Genomic DNA, 15,627 nt, shown 5'->3' on the forward strand with positions numbered 1-15,627 from the left:
GGGAAGCTTCTCTTGAGAGCAACAAAGTGACTTCGCGTGAATATTTAGGTGGAGTGGTAGAAGAAATGCAATGGGGAAGTGTAGGCATGAGGGAACGTGGAGGAGCAGCAAAACTTAACTGGGCAGAGAGGCATGGGAAGGATCAACAATGGTGGGGAACCCTTGATTGGGCAGAGGGGAATGGGAAGGTTCACCTGGGCAAGGGCACTCTTGCTTGGCCACGTGAGGGGTGGGTCAATTGAAGTATGCATGAGTGGAATGGGAAAGGGAACTAATATTAGTATGACAGGAAAAGACGTTCGGCCTTGTTTCCTGAATGGGCTTTCACCAAACTGCGTCTCTCTTCGAAATCATTAGGGATAGACCAAAGAATAAGAATAACATTGGTATTGAAATGCAACACCAGAGGTTAACTCATCGTTCCTTTCAGTAGTGAGTGGACAAAGCGGAGATGGCTCGTCCAACAAGAGGAAGAGGGCGCGAAAGACAGTGAAGGGAGCCTGCACGGGCAAATGGCCCGTGCACCTTGGAACCAAGAAGAGGTAGGAAATTGGTAGAACACCTCATTAGCGAAGCTGTGGTGGCCGATAGGGAGGGAAAAGACACTAGCATCTGCAAGCTATTGGAAGAATGGGAGGGGGAAATTAAACAGGAAGGTCAATCCGAGGAGGAGATGGAGAATACCAGAGGCAGAATAACCAAGTTTAAATAGACCCTTTATCTATACTGGCTTATGAAGAGCCTTATGTTTTAGGCGATGGAGCAAATATCAGTGGGGATGGCATTGACTCTCCAAGACATGCCTAACTATACAAAATATTTGTAGACAATTTAATTTTAGCTCCACAAGCAGGACATTCACCTAGACATAATTCAAAGGCACGTCCCTTGCATCATTGAACTAGTTGAGATGCTTGGTGACTCAGCCAAGGACCCGACACCGGTCGAGTTAGCTTCAGAAGAACAACAAGAATAACCATGGGAATTTTTTTGTTTTTACAGGTAGAATTTACTTTAAAATATGCATGCTTATGATAGATAGACATATAGAATCTTACCATGAAACTGATACTTACATAGCCTGGTTAAAACAACTGATACATTACTTTTTTTGGATGGCTTATAATGAGGATAGGTGGCCAACAGACTTGGTTTCCCACTGGGCAAGTTGAGGTCACCTATCTCACATATGTGGTGTAAATTTGCTGTTTATAAATAGAAAAAGAAGGACTTGCCAAGCTTTACAAAAAAATAAAATAAAATAAAAAATTGATATTGAAAAAATATTATTACAACTGTGTACTTTGATTGATGTCATGGAATTATAACTTTTCATTAAAAAATGTTTCAATATTAATGGTAAATAAAATAACAAATGAGTTGTCTTTACTGCAACTTTTTGGAAGATTTTCTGGTGGGTTTTTCTAGTCTGATTTCTCTAAAATCCGGTAAGAATTTATTGAAATCACAAGCTCCAATAAAAAATACTTGATATGAAAAATATATATAATTTCTTTCCCACTTAACTTAAAATTGATATTAAAAAATATTATTATAACTGTGTATTTTGATTGGCGTAATGGAGTCGACATATAAAATTTAAAAGTATAACTTTTCATTAAAAAAATATTTCACTATTAATGGTAAATAAAATAAAAATTACTTGATATTGAAAAAATATATAATTTCTTTCCGAGTGAAGTTAAAATTGATATTAGAAAAATATTGTTATAACTATAACACCCCAAACTACATGAACAATTATTGTGGTTACTAATTTTTACTTATTACTTTATTTTTGAAATGTTAAATGACTCATGCTAAGAGGCCGGGACATATTTTGTTACTTGTTTAATGAATAATTAGGAGTTAAAGTATTTTAACAAGAACTGAAAGAAACAATTGTTAACCTCCAAAAGCAGTTAAATAAAAGAAACAGTTACTCATCTGCTTCCTCAAGAAGAGGAAGGGAGGAAAATCCTACAGGGGAAGAATGAAGATGAGAGGAGATGAGTCAAGGGAAAAATCAATTCTACCCAGATTTCCTTGAGCTGGGTGGAATAAACCAGTGGGAAAGACTCGAATACAATCGGAGAGGTATGTGACTTGAGGCTGGACTGTGAGTCCTGAAGCCCAAGATACCTGACTGTAACGAATTCAATTGACTATGTGGAGGAGGAAGAGCTCGGGGGAGAGTCTGGACGTAATTGTCAGACTCACGGCTGGGTGGTGAGACCTTCCAAGTAGGAACATAAATTACATAATTTCAAAGGTTGTGAACAGATAAGTGATCTAAATCTATCCTTAAGGAATATTAATTGAAGATGATAATATTAGTTCTACAAATTGAATTAATAACTGTGATTTAAATAGAGGATAGAAAAATGTAACTAGGGAAATGCATGTTATCCAAAATAAAAAGGTGTAACTAGGGCAATGCATGTTATCCAAAATAAAAAGGACTATACTAAATGAACTAGAAAAATAGAAAGTTGATATCATAGATACTAATGCAATAACTGCTAGTAATTTATATACTTAGTATAGTTCATTAACCAAAGGTACTAATTGCAAGAAATGCTAGTAATTATATGATCGATATAGTTCATTGACAGAAAATACTAAATGTTGTAGCAATCAATTACTCAAATCAAATAATTTCTTGAAGACTGTATTATTGTAACAGGTAATAAAACTTTACGATAACCAGTTCAAATCTTCTTGAGTAAATGTCCACCAAAAACGGAGAAGTAAATTATAGCAAACAAACATTCCCTAAGTATCCAGATAATGCCTTCTATCATATTATATTCCTTCTTTTTAACAAACGGAAGGATTCAACCATCTATCATTTAGTTCCAGAATGGAATAAACATAGCGAAAACCTATTCATGCTATTAATGAAGAAACTGTAAACCATAAATCATAGTCAAGACGACAGATACAAGTTTGGATTTAGAAGCCATTTAAGTTTCAAAGGAAAAATAAATATACCCTTAAAAAATTTAAATTATTATAATGGATCATTGTAAAAACTGTGTCACTAAACCTCTGATTAAAACATTTATCAACAGATAAACTTAATTAACTTAACCCTTGGAAAAATTGCACAGGCTATGTCGTAAAGAACTGGCACTAGCACAATTTGCAAAACTTACTAGAACCTTTCATTAAAAACACACATTATGTACGGGTTGTAACTGGTGTATAGCCTCCGCCAAAATCAAGCACGTTCACAAGATGAACCACCAGTAAATATTTCATCTAAGCATCTAAAGAAACCAGTGAGAAGAGATAGTTTCAACATGCAAATAATGACGAAGACCCATAAGCATTAAGGATGCGATTGAAGTCATCATGACCATGAAAATCATGAACCTGACATGGGGTAATACCTGCACCACACATAGAAACTGGATTAGGAAACAATGTGAAAAACTGAACAAGATCTTCACCAAGTCTAAAGGTCAAACACTGAGGATGTTGCCAGAGAGTACTTGAGTTTGGGTAATTCTAATAGATGGGGGCCCGCCTGTTAAACACAAAAAAAAAATAGAGATTGAAACTGGTATGAAAGAAAGGATCTTAAACAAGTCTCGTGAAGGCCTTGTTACTCACCTTTCCGAGGTTGATAGCTACCCAGGTTTCCCTCCATATGATGGGAAAGTCAGTGAAAGTTCCCTGTATAGTTGGGAAAACAAGCAAACCCCCAAACTTAGCAAAATCCCGAAGCGAAATACAACAACAAGCATCACAGAACACAAGAACAATGAGGGAATGGGTGCGTTGCAGTACCTCCTGAAGGGGACATAGTGTAAATCCCCATTGAAACCAAACGGAACTGGCATAAACCCTCTCAGTGCAGCGGGTGACTAGCACAGTTGCAGAGCAACGAACCCTGAACACAACATCGCCTAATGAATCCATTGACGACCGAACTCAGGAGAAACAGTTACGAGGTTAAACTCTAGCTGCTCCAAGCCATCAGATTGCCAACCCTAGATTGGACAGGGCAGATCAGACCAGCTGTTGCATGCCAACCAAGCCCTCTAGCGATTACATGTAGAGGCATTAACCATGCTTGTACCACATATAATATAGTGCTACTAGTAATAGATCAAAATTAATTTATGTATTTTGATCCCAATGGATTTTCACGTGAATCATTAATGGTAAACCAACATGAACCGTTGATTTTTATTCAGCGAGCCTCTGTATAGGTAATGCTTAGAAAGTGCAATGCACAGTAAAGATTAATAGTCACAAGGTAAAGCAAATGATAATGCTTGCAATTATTGTAATTTTTTTAATTAATTTGTATGCTTGTATGTGGTAGGTGTTATAATAAATGTGTACTTGCATTGGTGTAATGGGGTTGAAATATAAAATTTAAAAGTATAGATTTTCATTAAAAAATATTTCGATATCAAAAATAAATTAAATAAAAAATACATTATATGAAAAAGATGTATAATTTATTTCCTACTCAATTTAAAATGATATTAAAAAAATATTATTATAATTATGTATTTAGATTGGTCGAATGGAAATGAAATATAAAATTTAAAAGTACAATTTCTTATTTAAAAATATTTAATATTAATGATAAAGAAAATAAAAAATAACATATATGAAAAAATTATAATTTCTTTCCCACTCAACTTAAAATTGATATTAAAAAAATATTATGATAATTTTATTTTTAATATTAATTAAAAATAAAATATACCTATCCCAAAATTTCAATATCAATAAAGAAACCTTATAAAATCAAATTTTTTCCCCTCTCTGTATTGTTACAAGAAGGCTGTAATTACAATAGGAAGATCATGTAGCACTACAGGAGGACCCCGAAAAACTACAGGAAGAGGATCTGACTGAAAATACCACCAAGTATGACCTTGCTAAAGGTAAATAGGGTTCTCCCACCTTGATCCACCATCCATCGATCATTGATACATCCCAGTTCAAATGAAAAGTCAATCCTCCACTCGGTCTCATCCTGAAAATTTATCGAAAATCACAGAACACATCCTCTCCATTTTCACAAACCTACACTACTCATTCAAAGCCCTAGCATCATCCTCCAAACCCTCTACACCCTTTCTCATCACTCCCATGTAGTTAAAAGGCCTTAGAAGGGAAGAAAACAACTGCTACAGGAAGATAACCTCCTCTTGTAGCAGCGTGTGTAACCGTTTCAGAAAAGTCATTATCTTAAGTTTTTCCTTTCCCATCAACAAGTGGGGGAGATACCACTTGATGAGGTACTCTATAGTAACCATACCACTCCAAACAAGACTCTCCATCAATAGCTACAACACCTGGGACATCAACAAATGACTTGCATACATAGCAACAACAACGGTAAAATACCATGAGGAGCAGAGAAGATCGACACAGGAGTAGAACACAGAAAGACAACTCCCTTGGTGACAGTACAATGGTCTAGCACTTTCGCATGCACACCCCTGCATCAATCAATCATGAGATAGGAACAGGTATGGAAACCTCTAATCTACTCCCTATGTGTAAATAATAAAAAATGTATGAATGTCGAGAAGAGGTATTTTTATAAGCTAGAGGTGGCCAGTTAACTTGGTTACCCTCGGTTAGTAAACAAAAAGTGATTATGAGCCCTCATGCAACGTGGAGGTGTCACATCGGTCAATATTAAATCACATAGAGTGGGTGGTCATTACAAGGGATGAGGGAATGATTACTACAGGTGGGGACAATGGTCCAAAAGAGGAAACCTCGTGCCTCTACCAAGTCATCACAATGCATTGAGCCCTAGAAAAATGTGGAATATAACATATTGGGGATCGAATTATCTTGCATCTACACTCATTTAAAAAATAGTTAAGGTGAGAATGAGCCTAGGGAGTCATCGAGAAGAATCAAACCCCACTTTGCCATTTCTATAAGAGGAATATACAAGAAGCTACAGGAATCCTGAAAATGTTACAGGAAGCTTGAGAAATTACTACAGGAAGCCTCAAAGAGTGAAATAACGTTACCAAGGGTCGATTTGGTCTCTAATTATCCTTATCCCAGGTCATGTGGTAAAAATTAAGTGCACCCTCTCATTCATCTGTCCATAACTTGTATGCTGGTGCACCCTGAATTCTAGAGGAAATATCAGTCATTTTGTGAATTGAAAGAACTTGTTTGGTTGTAGAATAGAGGGATTATAACAAATTGGCATCAACTAGGAATTTCAACCCTCTACTTCCACTGAATTACACATCAGAGATATTACAGGAAGCATCCCTCCTTCACCTAGTTAAAAACAGAGGAAAGAGATGGGAGGGGGATTCAATAGAAGGGATCCTACATACACTAAAATAATTCATCTTCACCCTCTTGTATTAGACATTTTTGAAAACATCAGTGGCTAGGATTCTTTGAAATATTGGAAGTATATGATGATGACATTACATTTGAATTTTCCATGGCCCTAAACTATCAGACATGAGTCAGTGCCACCACTATGGTGAGGGGATTAACTATTTCAATTAATCTTGAGCTAATTAGTAGGGTGACAACCCTTCCCCTAGGAATCCAATGAAGAAGAGAATAAAAAACCTCTAATTCCATTTCCAAAAAGAGCTTCTTCACTATTGATGAAAAACGTATTGAAGACTAGAATCGAGTTAGGAGGGAAAGCTTACCCTATCCCTCATATGAGGTGGCATACCATATCTTAAAAGACATCTCCTGTGAAGGAATTCTAAGTGTAGTCTATGGCTACCATTTTAGATTATTCCATGAACTAAGGTTTTAAGCAGAATTTCCCCTAGCCCAAAGACTCAGTGTATCATATTTCCTACTACAGTCCATTAGGGACATGAGCCAAAAGGTGAGAGAAGGCAAGCACCAACACCTAGGTCACTAGGGCCTCATCAAACTCATAGTGGTAGATGCTTTTAATAAACTAAGGATCCCATACCTTTGGTCCAAATTCATCAATATGGATAAAGAGACATACATTGACACTCAAACCCTCACACCAGGTGAGACCCCAGCCTCTAGTGTTGGAGTAAGAGAGGGGAAAGAAGAAGAAGAAGAGGAGAAATAGGAAAAACCAATCCCTGATAAAACTACTACATCTAGAGAAGGAGGTCTATCCCCATAGAAAACAAGTTTCTTTCCAGGACCCAGTGAAAAAGAGGTAGCTTCCACCTTAGCTACCTTGAGCACACCAGTTAAACCCAAAAAGAAAAGGAAAAGGAAAAATCCCCTCTACTTTAAAACTAGGAAAAGCACTAGGATTAAGCAAGGAAGGCCTCAAACTCCCACAAAGGCCCCTATCACAATTAAAGAGTCCCCAAGTAAAAAAGAGGAGGTAGGGCCCACTAAAAGGAAAGTTGAGGAGGTCACCTCTCCAGAAACCATATCAAAGATTCCTATATCATATGTAAGGAGTCCCACCACTAGATCAACCTCCTTTAAAAAACCCAAGACACCTACCACACTCCAAAAAAAAGGAAAAGGGAAGCTACAGGAAAAACAGAGCATGCTACATGAAAAACAAAGTGTGCTATAGGAAAAACAGAGTGTGCTACAAGAAGAATAGAAGGTGTTATAGGAAGAGTAGAATAAGTAACAGGAGGGTGCAGCTTCTCCAAAAACATTTGAGAAGTATTTCCCAGAGCTACAATAGCCTAGTCGACAGCCTAGTTTGAGCTCCTATTATAAATTCATTGAAGGAGGGAGATTTATTCCCCAAAAAATTGAAATCCCACTTTTCTTTGAACTTGAAGAAGAAAGAGGAAGAACACATAGATGGATGCAGATTTATAAATCCAAAAATATGGAAGATGCAGGCCTCATGGAAGAGAATGTCCTTGGAATGTGCGAGGAGCGAAGTGAGTTAAGGCCGAATGAATAAAGAGAGAAAAAATACAGGAAAAAAATAGATGGTTGAGGAAGAAATTGCAAGAGAAGGAAACCCAATTGGCCACAATGGAAATGCTATCCATGGAGGCGCTACAGTGTAGACAACCATCCAAGTCTTATGTGCTCTTTCTCAAAGAGCAGTGGATGTTGTTCCAAATCAAGACCTTAGCACAACATGGATCCATGCCATTTCAGGACTACAAACAATTCATTGAATTGTGTGACCAAAGTAGCATAGAAGATAGAGCCAAATTGGTTGAATTCTACATGCATAACGTAACCTTAACTGATATGAATGTTTGGGATCCCAACACAAAGTTGGGGGATCTGCAACTGATGGCCCTTGAATCTTGGATGACTCATGAGGAGACCAAAGCTGAGGAGGTAAAGAAAATAATGCAAAATGAAGAAAAAGAACCACTTTATATCATGACAGAGAAGATAAGCCCAATGGATGTAATTAGTAATCACAACATCATCTCCAATGATGTTGATCTAGCACCTAGAAACCTTTCCACCCAAGAGAAGACCATCTCACATTTTGAAGACACACTAAGGCTATTAGGGACAGAAAGATAGGAAGCATGTCAGAGAAGATGGAATGCCTTACCCCATAGTCTCCGGATCAGGGAGTATCACTCTCCTGAAAGGTTGAGCAATGCATTAGAAAGGAAACCCCTGTAACAAAAGGCTCATGCAAATATTAAAAGTAATCTAGATTGGACTCAAGCTCAGTGCACCTTTATTGTTGTGTCTATAGGAAGAAAGGAATGAAGAAGAGGAAAGGAAGCAATGGAAAGGCATAGAGAAGGATGCATGCTTCTATCCTCAAGAAGGCACACCATATGCAGAACCTTGGGATGTTACAGAGGCCAACAGGGCCATGAAAGACATGGACATAGATGAATGAGTTGCTCAGAGGATGAGAAACAGTTTCAATAGGGGGTGATGATGAGCCTCATCAATAGGTATATCATAAGGGTCACAATGCCAACCTACGGCTTTAAAATCGTCCCTTTCTCACATTTATTTACAAATTTTGTTATATTATGCTTAGTGTGAGGGGTAAAAGATGTATTTCTATGTCATGTCACCTAATATGTTTTAAATGTAGGAATTGGAGAAATTTTGAGAAAATTTGAATGCAAGAGCTCAGAGTATATAGAAAGGAGATATTATAGGAGATTCTCCACCTCCTTAACTCCTTCAATTAGTCAAACATCACCACTTTATCCCTCATCAACTCGAGGTCATTGGTAGCCAAACTGGACGAGGTCATTGGTAGCCAAGCCAATGCAGTTCAAGGAAGATCTTGATCCACCTTTCTCAAGTTTGGGAGACAAACATCTCTATTTTCTAGCGAGCTATTGGTAGCTACCATTTTTTATAAATAAACATGCCAAGGAGCTCATTAGGATTTGAATTTTGGTTGTAGCTAAGGGAATATTGAGCTCAAGCACTTGTGACTACTATTTTTTATTATTATGTGATGTATTTGACATTTCTGCAATGATAATGAAAAATTTCTTGTTGATCCATCACTGAGTTAGTTTAGAGGGTTGAAGCTCTTGAGTTTGGGCCCAACCCAAGCAACTTAGGTCCCTCATATGTATTGATATTTATTTTATATGAGAATGCTTGATTAATTGTTGCATCTTAGTAGAATGTAGTTTCTCAAAAATACTGTGACGTTGGCCTCTATCTCATCTCTCTCATGGGAGCATGATTAGAGGACTCCACCATCATAGCCCAAAAACATTATGTTATTTCTTGCTTATGATTTCTTCGAAAACTCTACATTTTTTATCTTTATTTACATATGATTGTTGTATCCTATAAGTCAATTCATTTCATAGATCATAGTTCTTAGCATTAGTTAGATAATTTCCAAATTCAACTCATCTTTTCCACCATTGGTTGTAATATTTTGTAAATGAAAATAAGAATAGGTGCATGTGATGTTGCAGGATAGTTGGACCTACAGGCAAGGGATATTTTCACCATCTCAATCCAAGAATTCTCCACTCTATTTTGATGAATGATAATCAATGTTCTTATTCTCTGTTTTTAGGTCATCGTGAGCAGCCTCCTAGTCCAAAATTGGCCTTCATGAAGTGTTGATCTTAGTTAGGGGTGTTGGTAATATTCTACCCATCCACCACAACCCTCATCCATCTTTCCATCCCTTGATTCCATCATTCATACTTTCCAAACCCTCTCGGCACCCTTCTTGTGGCATTTTAGGACTTCTTGTAGCAACTTCCTATAGCACACTTGTAGCAGCATGGTTTTCCCTTGTTTTGACCTATAATGCCAGTGTAGGTTAGTATAGGAGTAGGTTAACCCCCCATCTTGGAATTCATGATCATAGGTACCACCTAGGCCATTCCATCCATTCCTTTTCCTTTATTGCAAGAGAAAATAGCATTAATTCCTTGATCACAGATTTGGAAATTAGGGCATTACTTAATCTGCAAGTGTGAAGTAGATAAATGATGGTTGAATTCTGGAGTTGTGATTTGGTAGAGTAATCATCTGTTTTCAAGTGAATTTAATAGCTAGATGGTCGATTGCAATTAGTGTAGTTTCCTTTCTACAGGTAGCATAATTCTTCTATACTTTCATGGATTGATTCAGTAGCATTTATAGGTTGACAACATTTACAAGTTAGAATTGAAAAGCATTTACTTTTTCTACACTAGGACTAGCCTTTGAATCGTGCTTTCAGTAGTTAATCTCCCCTAATTTAGTAGAAGAATGGTATTGGAGCCCTAATGATCAAATGATCTAGTTGAGGGTGGCATGAGTAGAATTCCGTTTACTGTGTATATAGCACTGTCACCTCAAATTTTGTACGAACCTAGGGTTGATAAATAGAGTCAAGGAGCCTCTCGAAGTTGCAACACTCTTGGTGGAATATGAGGGCTCACCAAATTCATATCAGGGAGATCCCTTGAATGTTGGTGGGTTCATCACCGTCAACATTTCTAGCACTTTGAATGAGGGCAATATGACAAGTTGAGCCCTTGAAGTCTGTTTTGAAATTTTATACTCATTTAATGACTTCTTCCTGAATCATAACCTCGACATGTTTCTCTAGACTCACGAATCAAGTTCCAGTGAGAATTATCAATGAATTGTCAAATTTGAAATTCAATGGTGAGGGTGAAACAACCTTATTTGAGCATGCCTCATATTTTCTTGATTTTTGCACAAAGCACAATATCCATTGTGAGGATGTTGGTTGTATGTTGTTCATTCTCACATTCAAAGGGCATGTACAAGAATGGTGTAACACATTGCCTAATGACTCCATTCACTCTTTCAAACACCTTGTCATAGAGTTGTTTTGTGCCTTTGATATGTATGATCGTAAAACTTTGTGCAAGAAAATTTTGAATTTGCGAAAAGCACCTGATGAATCTATCTAGGATTTTCATGATTGTTTTATTCATTTTTTCTTTGAATTTCTAGAAGATGATGTTGATTGGTCTTTCTTGGTAGAAAAATTCCTATATCTTGTTCACATTTCGGATAATCCACATGCGCTCGAATATTTCAAACCTCTCCCAACATACCTTGGTATTAGAGCTTCTAAATCTACAATAATTGAGATTGTTGTTACAAATGACCCTCAGTCCCATTCTCATCAAACAACTCAAATTTCGTAGGTTGAGGTGGAAGAAGTTGAGAATTCATCGATTGATCTACCGCTGTTTTCTCCCACCCCACATGCAAAGAATTTCATCACAGGTTTGGACTGTGAGTCTGATGGTTACAATGAAGTATTATCTCCTAGCCCTCCATCCTTTGGTCCCTATGCTCCTATGGATTGTGACTTGTTGTGTTCACATGTTGTGAATCTCTCTTTTAATGTTCATAAGGATCAACTTTTGGATGGAGTTGGTATTGAGAAATTGACCTGCGATATCATTTACGATGATCATGTGTGGGATCCCATAGATGAACAAGAATTTGCTATGATGGAGGATTTTCTTCTTTCTGCACCTCTCTCTCATTATCCTGACATCTTCCACGATCTGGTTATCCCTATTAAATCTAGTTAATAATCAGTTTCTGAGCATTATCATAACACGTGGAATGTCATTTTTTCATCCGAAGGTGGAGATGACAAATTTGTTTTCCCTAATCTTTCCAATCTCTCATCTTATCTTTCTATAAATATAGAGGATGAAATTTATCATTCTCAATCATCCCCTCTTTATGATTCATCGAATCATGAGGATGCCTCTGTTTTTCATATTAAATTTTCTGATCGTGGTTATCGTGATCTTTTCATTGATTCATTTGATCAAGATTATATATTTTCCAATGTCGATCTTTCTAGGCCACCAATCTTTGATGATCCATCTTCTGAGGTACTAGAACTTCCCCAAGCTATTAAGGAACTTTAGCCTGAGCTGATGGATATATCAAGTTATCATAGTCTTGAGGTCAATTAAACTTCTGATAAAATATGTGTTGAATATTTCTAGACTCCTCAACACTCTGTCACATGCATTGAAAATCAATCTTTTTTACTATTTTCACATCCTCCATCTGTACCACACGATCCTATCTCTCAGTCATTGGAGCAGTCATACGTGACGTAAAATTTTCATATTTCTTTACGTTTGCTCGTTTTCACAGTTTGGAAGTTTGTGCTTGCATGTTTTTAAGTCATAGTGTGTCTACACACGACCATGCACTGACAAAATGTCTCCCATGTGCATTTATTTCTTTCTTTTCTGCGTGTTCTTTCAAACTTTGACTTTTGGTTTGTACTGCCTTATCTTTTCTGTTTGTTGTTATGCTTGCATATCTTTCTTGACATGCATTCCTACACATATATAGGCCAGCCAATGTGCTAATGTCGGCATTGGAATTATGATTTCACGTAATTCTTGCCTATTCACTATTAGGTTCGGAGTAGGATTAGTTGTTTTCTTTTCTTGTTTGTTTCTCTAAGTTTCTTTCTTTTACTTTTTCCTCCGCACTTTTCTTTGGTTTGTTTTATTTTTAGTTATAGGATAGCTTTCACGTGAGATCGTGTTTGGCTTCTTAGACAAGCAGGGTGAAGTCCAAGAGGAAGTTGTACTCCTATCAATGCTTGATTTCCTATTTATTCCCTCTCTTTATGTGAATCTTACATTTATTTTAGTCAATGATACTCTGATGGAAAATAAGTGTCACAGTGAAATCACAATTCTTTCAATTTTAAATAGTACCACCTACTATAATCATTCTTTTATTTTTCGGTTAATCCTTGTCAACTAAGTCTAGTAGAGTAAGGAGGGGAATAAAACCTTAACAATTATGTCAGAGGTGTATATAAATATCATTCTATGAAGGGAAAACTTCTTCTCCTAATAAGTTGGGATCCCTCTTTGTCAGGCGGAAAGAGTCGATTGTGCGGACACAAATCAACCTCCCTAGGAGCCTAAGACTCTCTAGCGACAAACAAGACAAACAAGAGCAATCCTTCTCTAAACATGCATTTACTATATGGGAAATCAAGTGTTTAGATCCTACCTGTAGTCCAATGCTGTTGTAGCAGTCCAGCTCCGCTGATCCGGATGAGCTCCTCCTCCACTTTGAAACCTGCATACACTAACAATCAAACGATTAAATAGCACTTGCTAATCTCATAGAATAAAACATATTTAACACATAGACCAAGGAGTACATGAAACAACTCATAAATAACAAGTTATTGAGAAGAATGGACTCATTTGCATTAATAGGTAACAAAAGGAACAAATACAACCTGAGCCTTGGTGTTGTGCAAGTCCCTCCCAGGGTCCATCAAGAGTTCTCCTTTACTTTGACAAAGCTCACCCACTTCCAAATAGAACAAGCAAAGATGGCAATCTCTCCTCATAAGCTTCTAAATGGGAGTCCTAATTCCTGCAGCATTTACCCTTAGAAATGTATAGCTTCCAACCTCCCCTCCTTCTGGCCCAATGCCTGTATTTATAGTGCTCAAGAGGAAGTTAATCAGGTCCACCATCAATGGGATAATCCCCTCTTTGGATGGGATAGCTCCCTTATTGATGGGATAAGTTCCTCTTTGGTAGGGGTACATGAACCATCTGGAGGCGCTCAATACACGTCGAACAACCTTCTAGAATGCTCTAGAAATGACCACAAGTAACTTTTTAAAGATGAAACTTGCGCATTTTGACCTTTACAGGGGGACGCACCTACCCCTTTACATACAGAGCGTCCAAAGACGCAGCTTTTGTGAACATTGGGTGCGTCCCCGCAGGTAAGGTTGAGAGAACCTGCGTACCCAGAGATAAATACATTTATAAAGACTTTCTCTCTTTTTTGGAGTTTGACATGGAGAGCAGAGGTATAAGACTTGCCTAAGAGGATAGCATGACTGTTGATAGAGCCATACTAACTGTAAATAGTCACAGTGACATTTTTTAGTGTAACAGATTGCCCCCTAAAGTGCGAAGCCTGTAATAGATTAGGGTTTTGTATTATCTAGGAAGGGTGAAGCGCTTTATCATTTCAAGGATTATCTCGTGGAGAGCCTGGTCAGAACCTGCAATTTTCAACACAAAATACATGTATAAGATTATATCATCACTGAGGTAGGCATTCCCATACTCAGATTAAAACTTTAACTAACAGACTAACTACTCTGATACAGGAATGATCTTGCAGTACATCATAATCATAGACTTTTGTAGACACAGTATGGGCGCAGCCATCTGTTTATGATTAGTCTACTAGATAATGAATACAAAACTCCTCGCAGCCTGGATGGTGGAAACTAGATCCAGGGTCTTCATTTCTACTTCCCGAATTGGTACGATTCTAGCCATGTGAATAAATGAGTTGATGTCGAACATGGTAGAAACCACTTGATTACCAGTTGATGATGTAAACTGTTAACAAGTGTGAGAGAGACCACCAGTAATGTCAATGGTTCTCAAAGTACCCAGTACAATCCATGAGATGTGAATGAATGAGTTGATGTCGAACATTTCATGGAATCCTTCGATTGAAAGTCAATGATGTAAACTGACGTCAAAGGCGAGAAACCTGCCATTGATGCATGCAGACTTCAAGGTACTGACGATCTCTAAGTCATCTTTCTAGATAATGTGCTGATGTCGATAGAAAGCAACCTGTTGCAGGCAAGCCCACAACACGAAATCATTTGTTCAAGTTGAAGAAATGTTGCTGTAAGGACTGACTCAGGGATGGTCAAATGGATGACAAGTATTTTGCAGATGAAAGTTTTGTTTGCAGACCTCTTGAACACATAACGACACAACAGATGGCTTGGTGACAAACGACTCAAAGTTAATCCCCGGAACCCGGCTGAAGACTTTCAAAGTGGTTTGATCAACTGTGAGGTAAAGGATTTCCCAACCCAAGTGAATGAAAAGTGTCGTGTTCAAGAGTGGTAATAAAGTTTCTTCTGAGACAAAAGGTAACAAATAGGCTCATTCTTCTCTCTTTTCCCCCACCATTTCTGGCAAGTACCTCTTTATTTTTTACAAGCTTGAGGAGGATAACATATGCTTGATTATAAGCTCATCCTTCGGATGAGTCCAACCTATTTTTGATTCGAACCCTAGGAAGGAGTGGTTCGTTCCTGTTTGTAATTGAACAGGTCCTTTACTGTGAAATTTTAACGAGCCCAGTATAGGAGAAACTCGACGTTTTTCAATTTTAGAGAGTCTGAAAAACTTAAGAAGACTCCAA

The sequence above is a fragment of the Pinus tabuliformis genome, chromosome 2_1 (assembly GCF_031772625.1).
Source record: "Pinus tabuliformis cultivar Carrire ecotype Pingquan chromosome 2_1, CPIR1, whole genome shotgun sequence".
Classification (NCBI taxonomy): Eukaryota; Viridiplantae; Streptophyta; class Pinopsida; order Pinales; family Pinaceae; genus Pinus; species Pinus tabuliformis.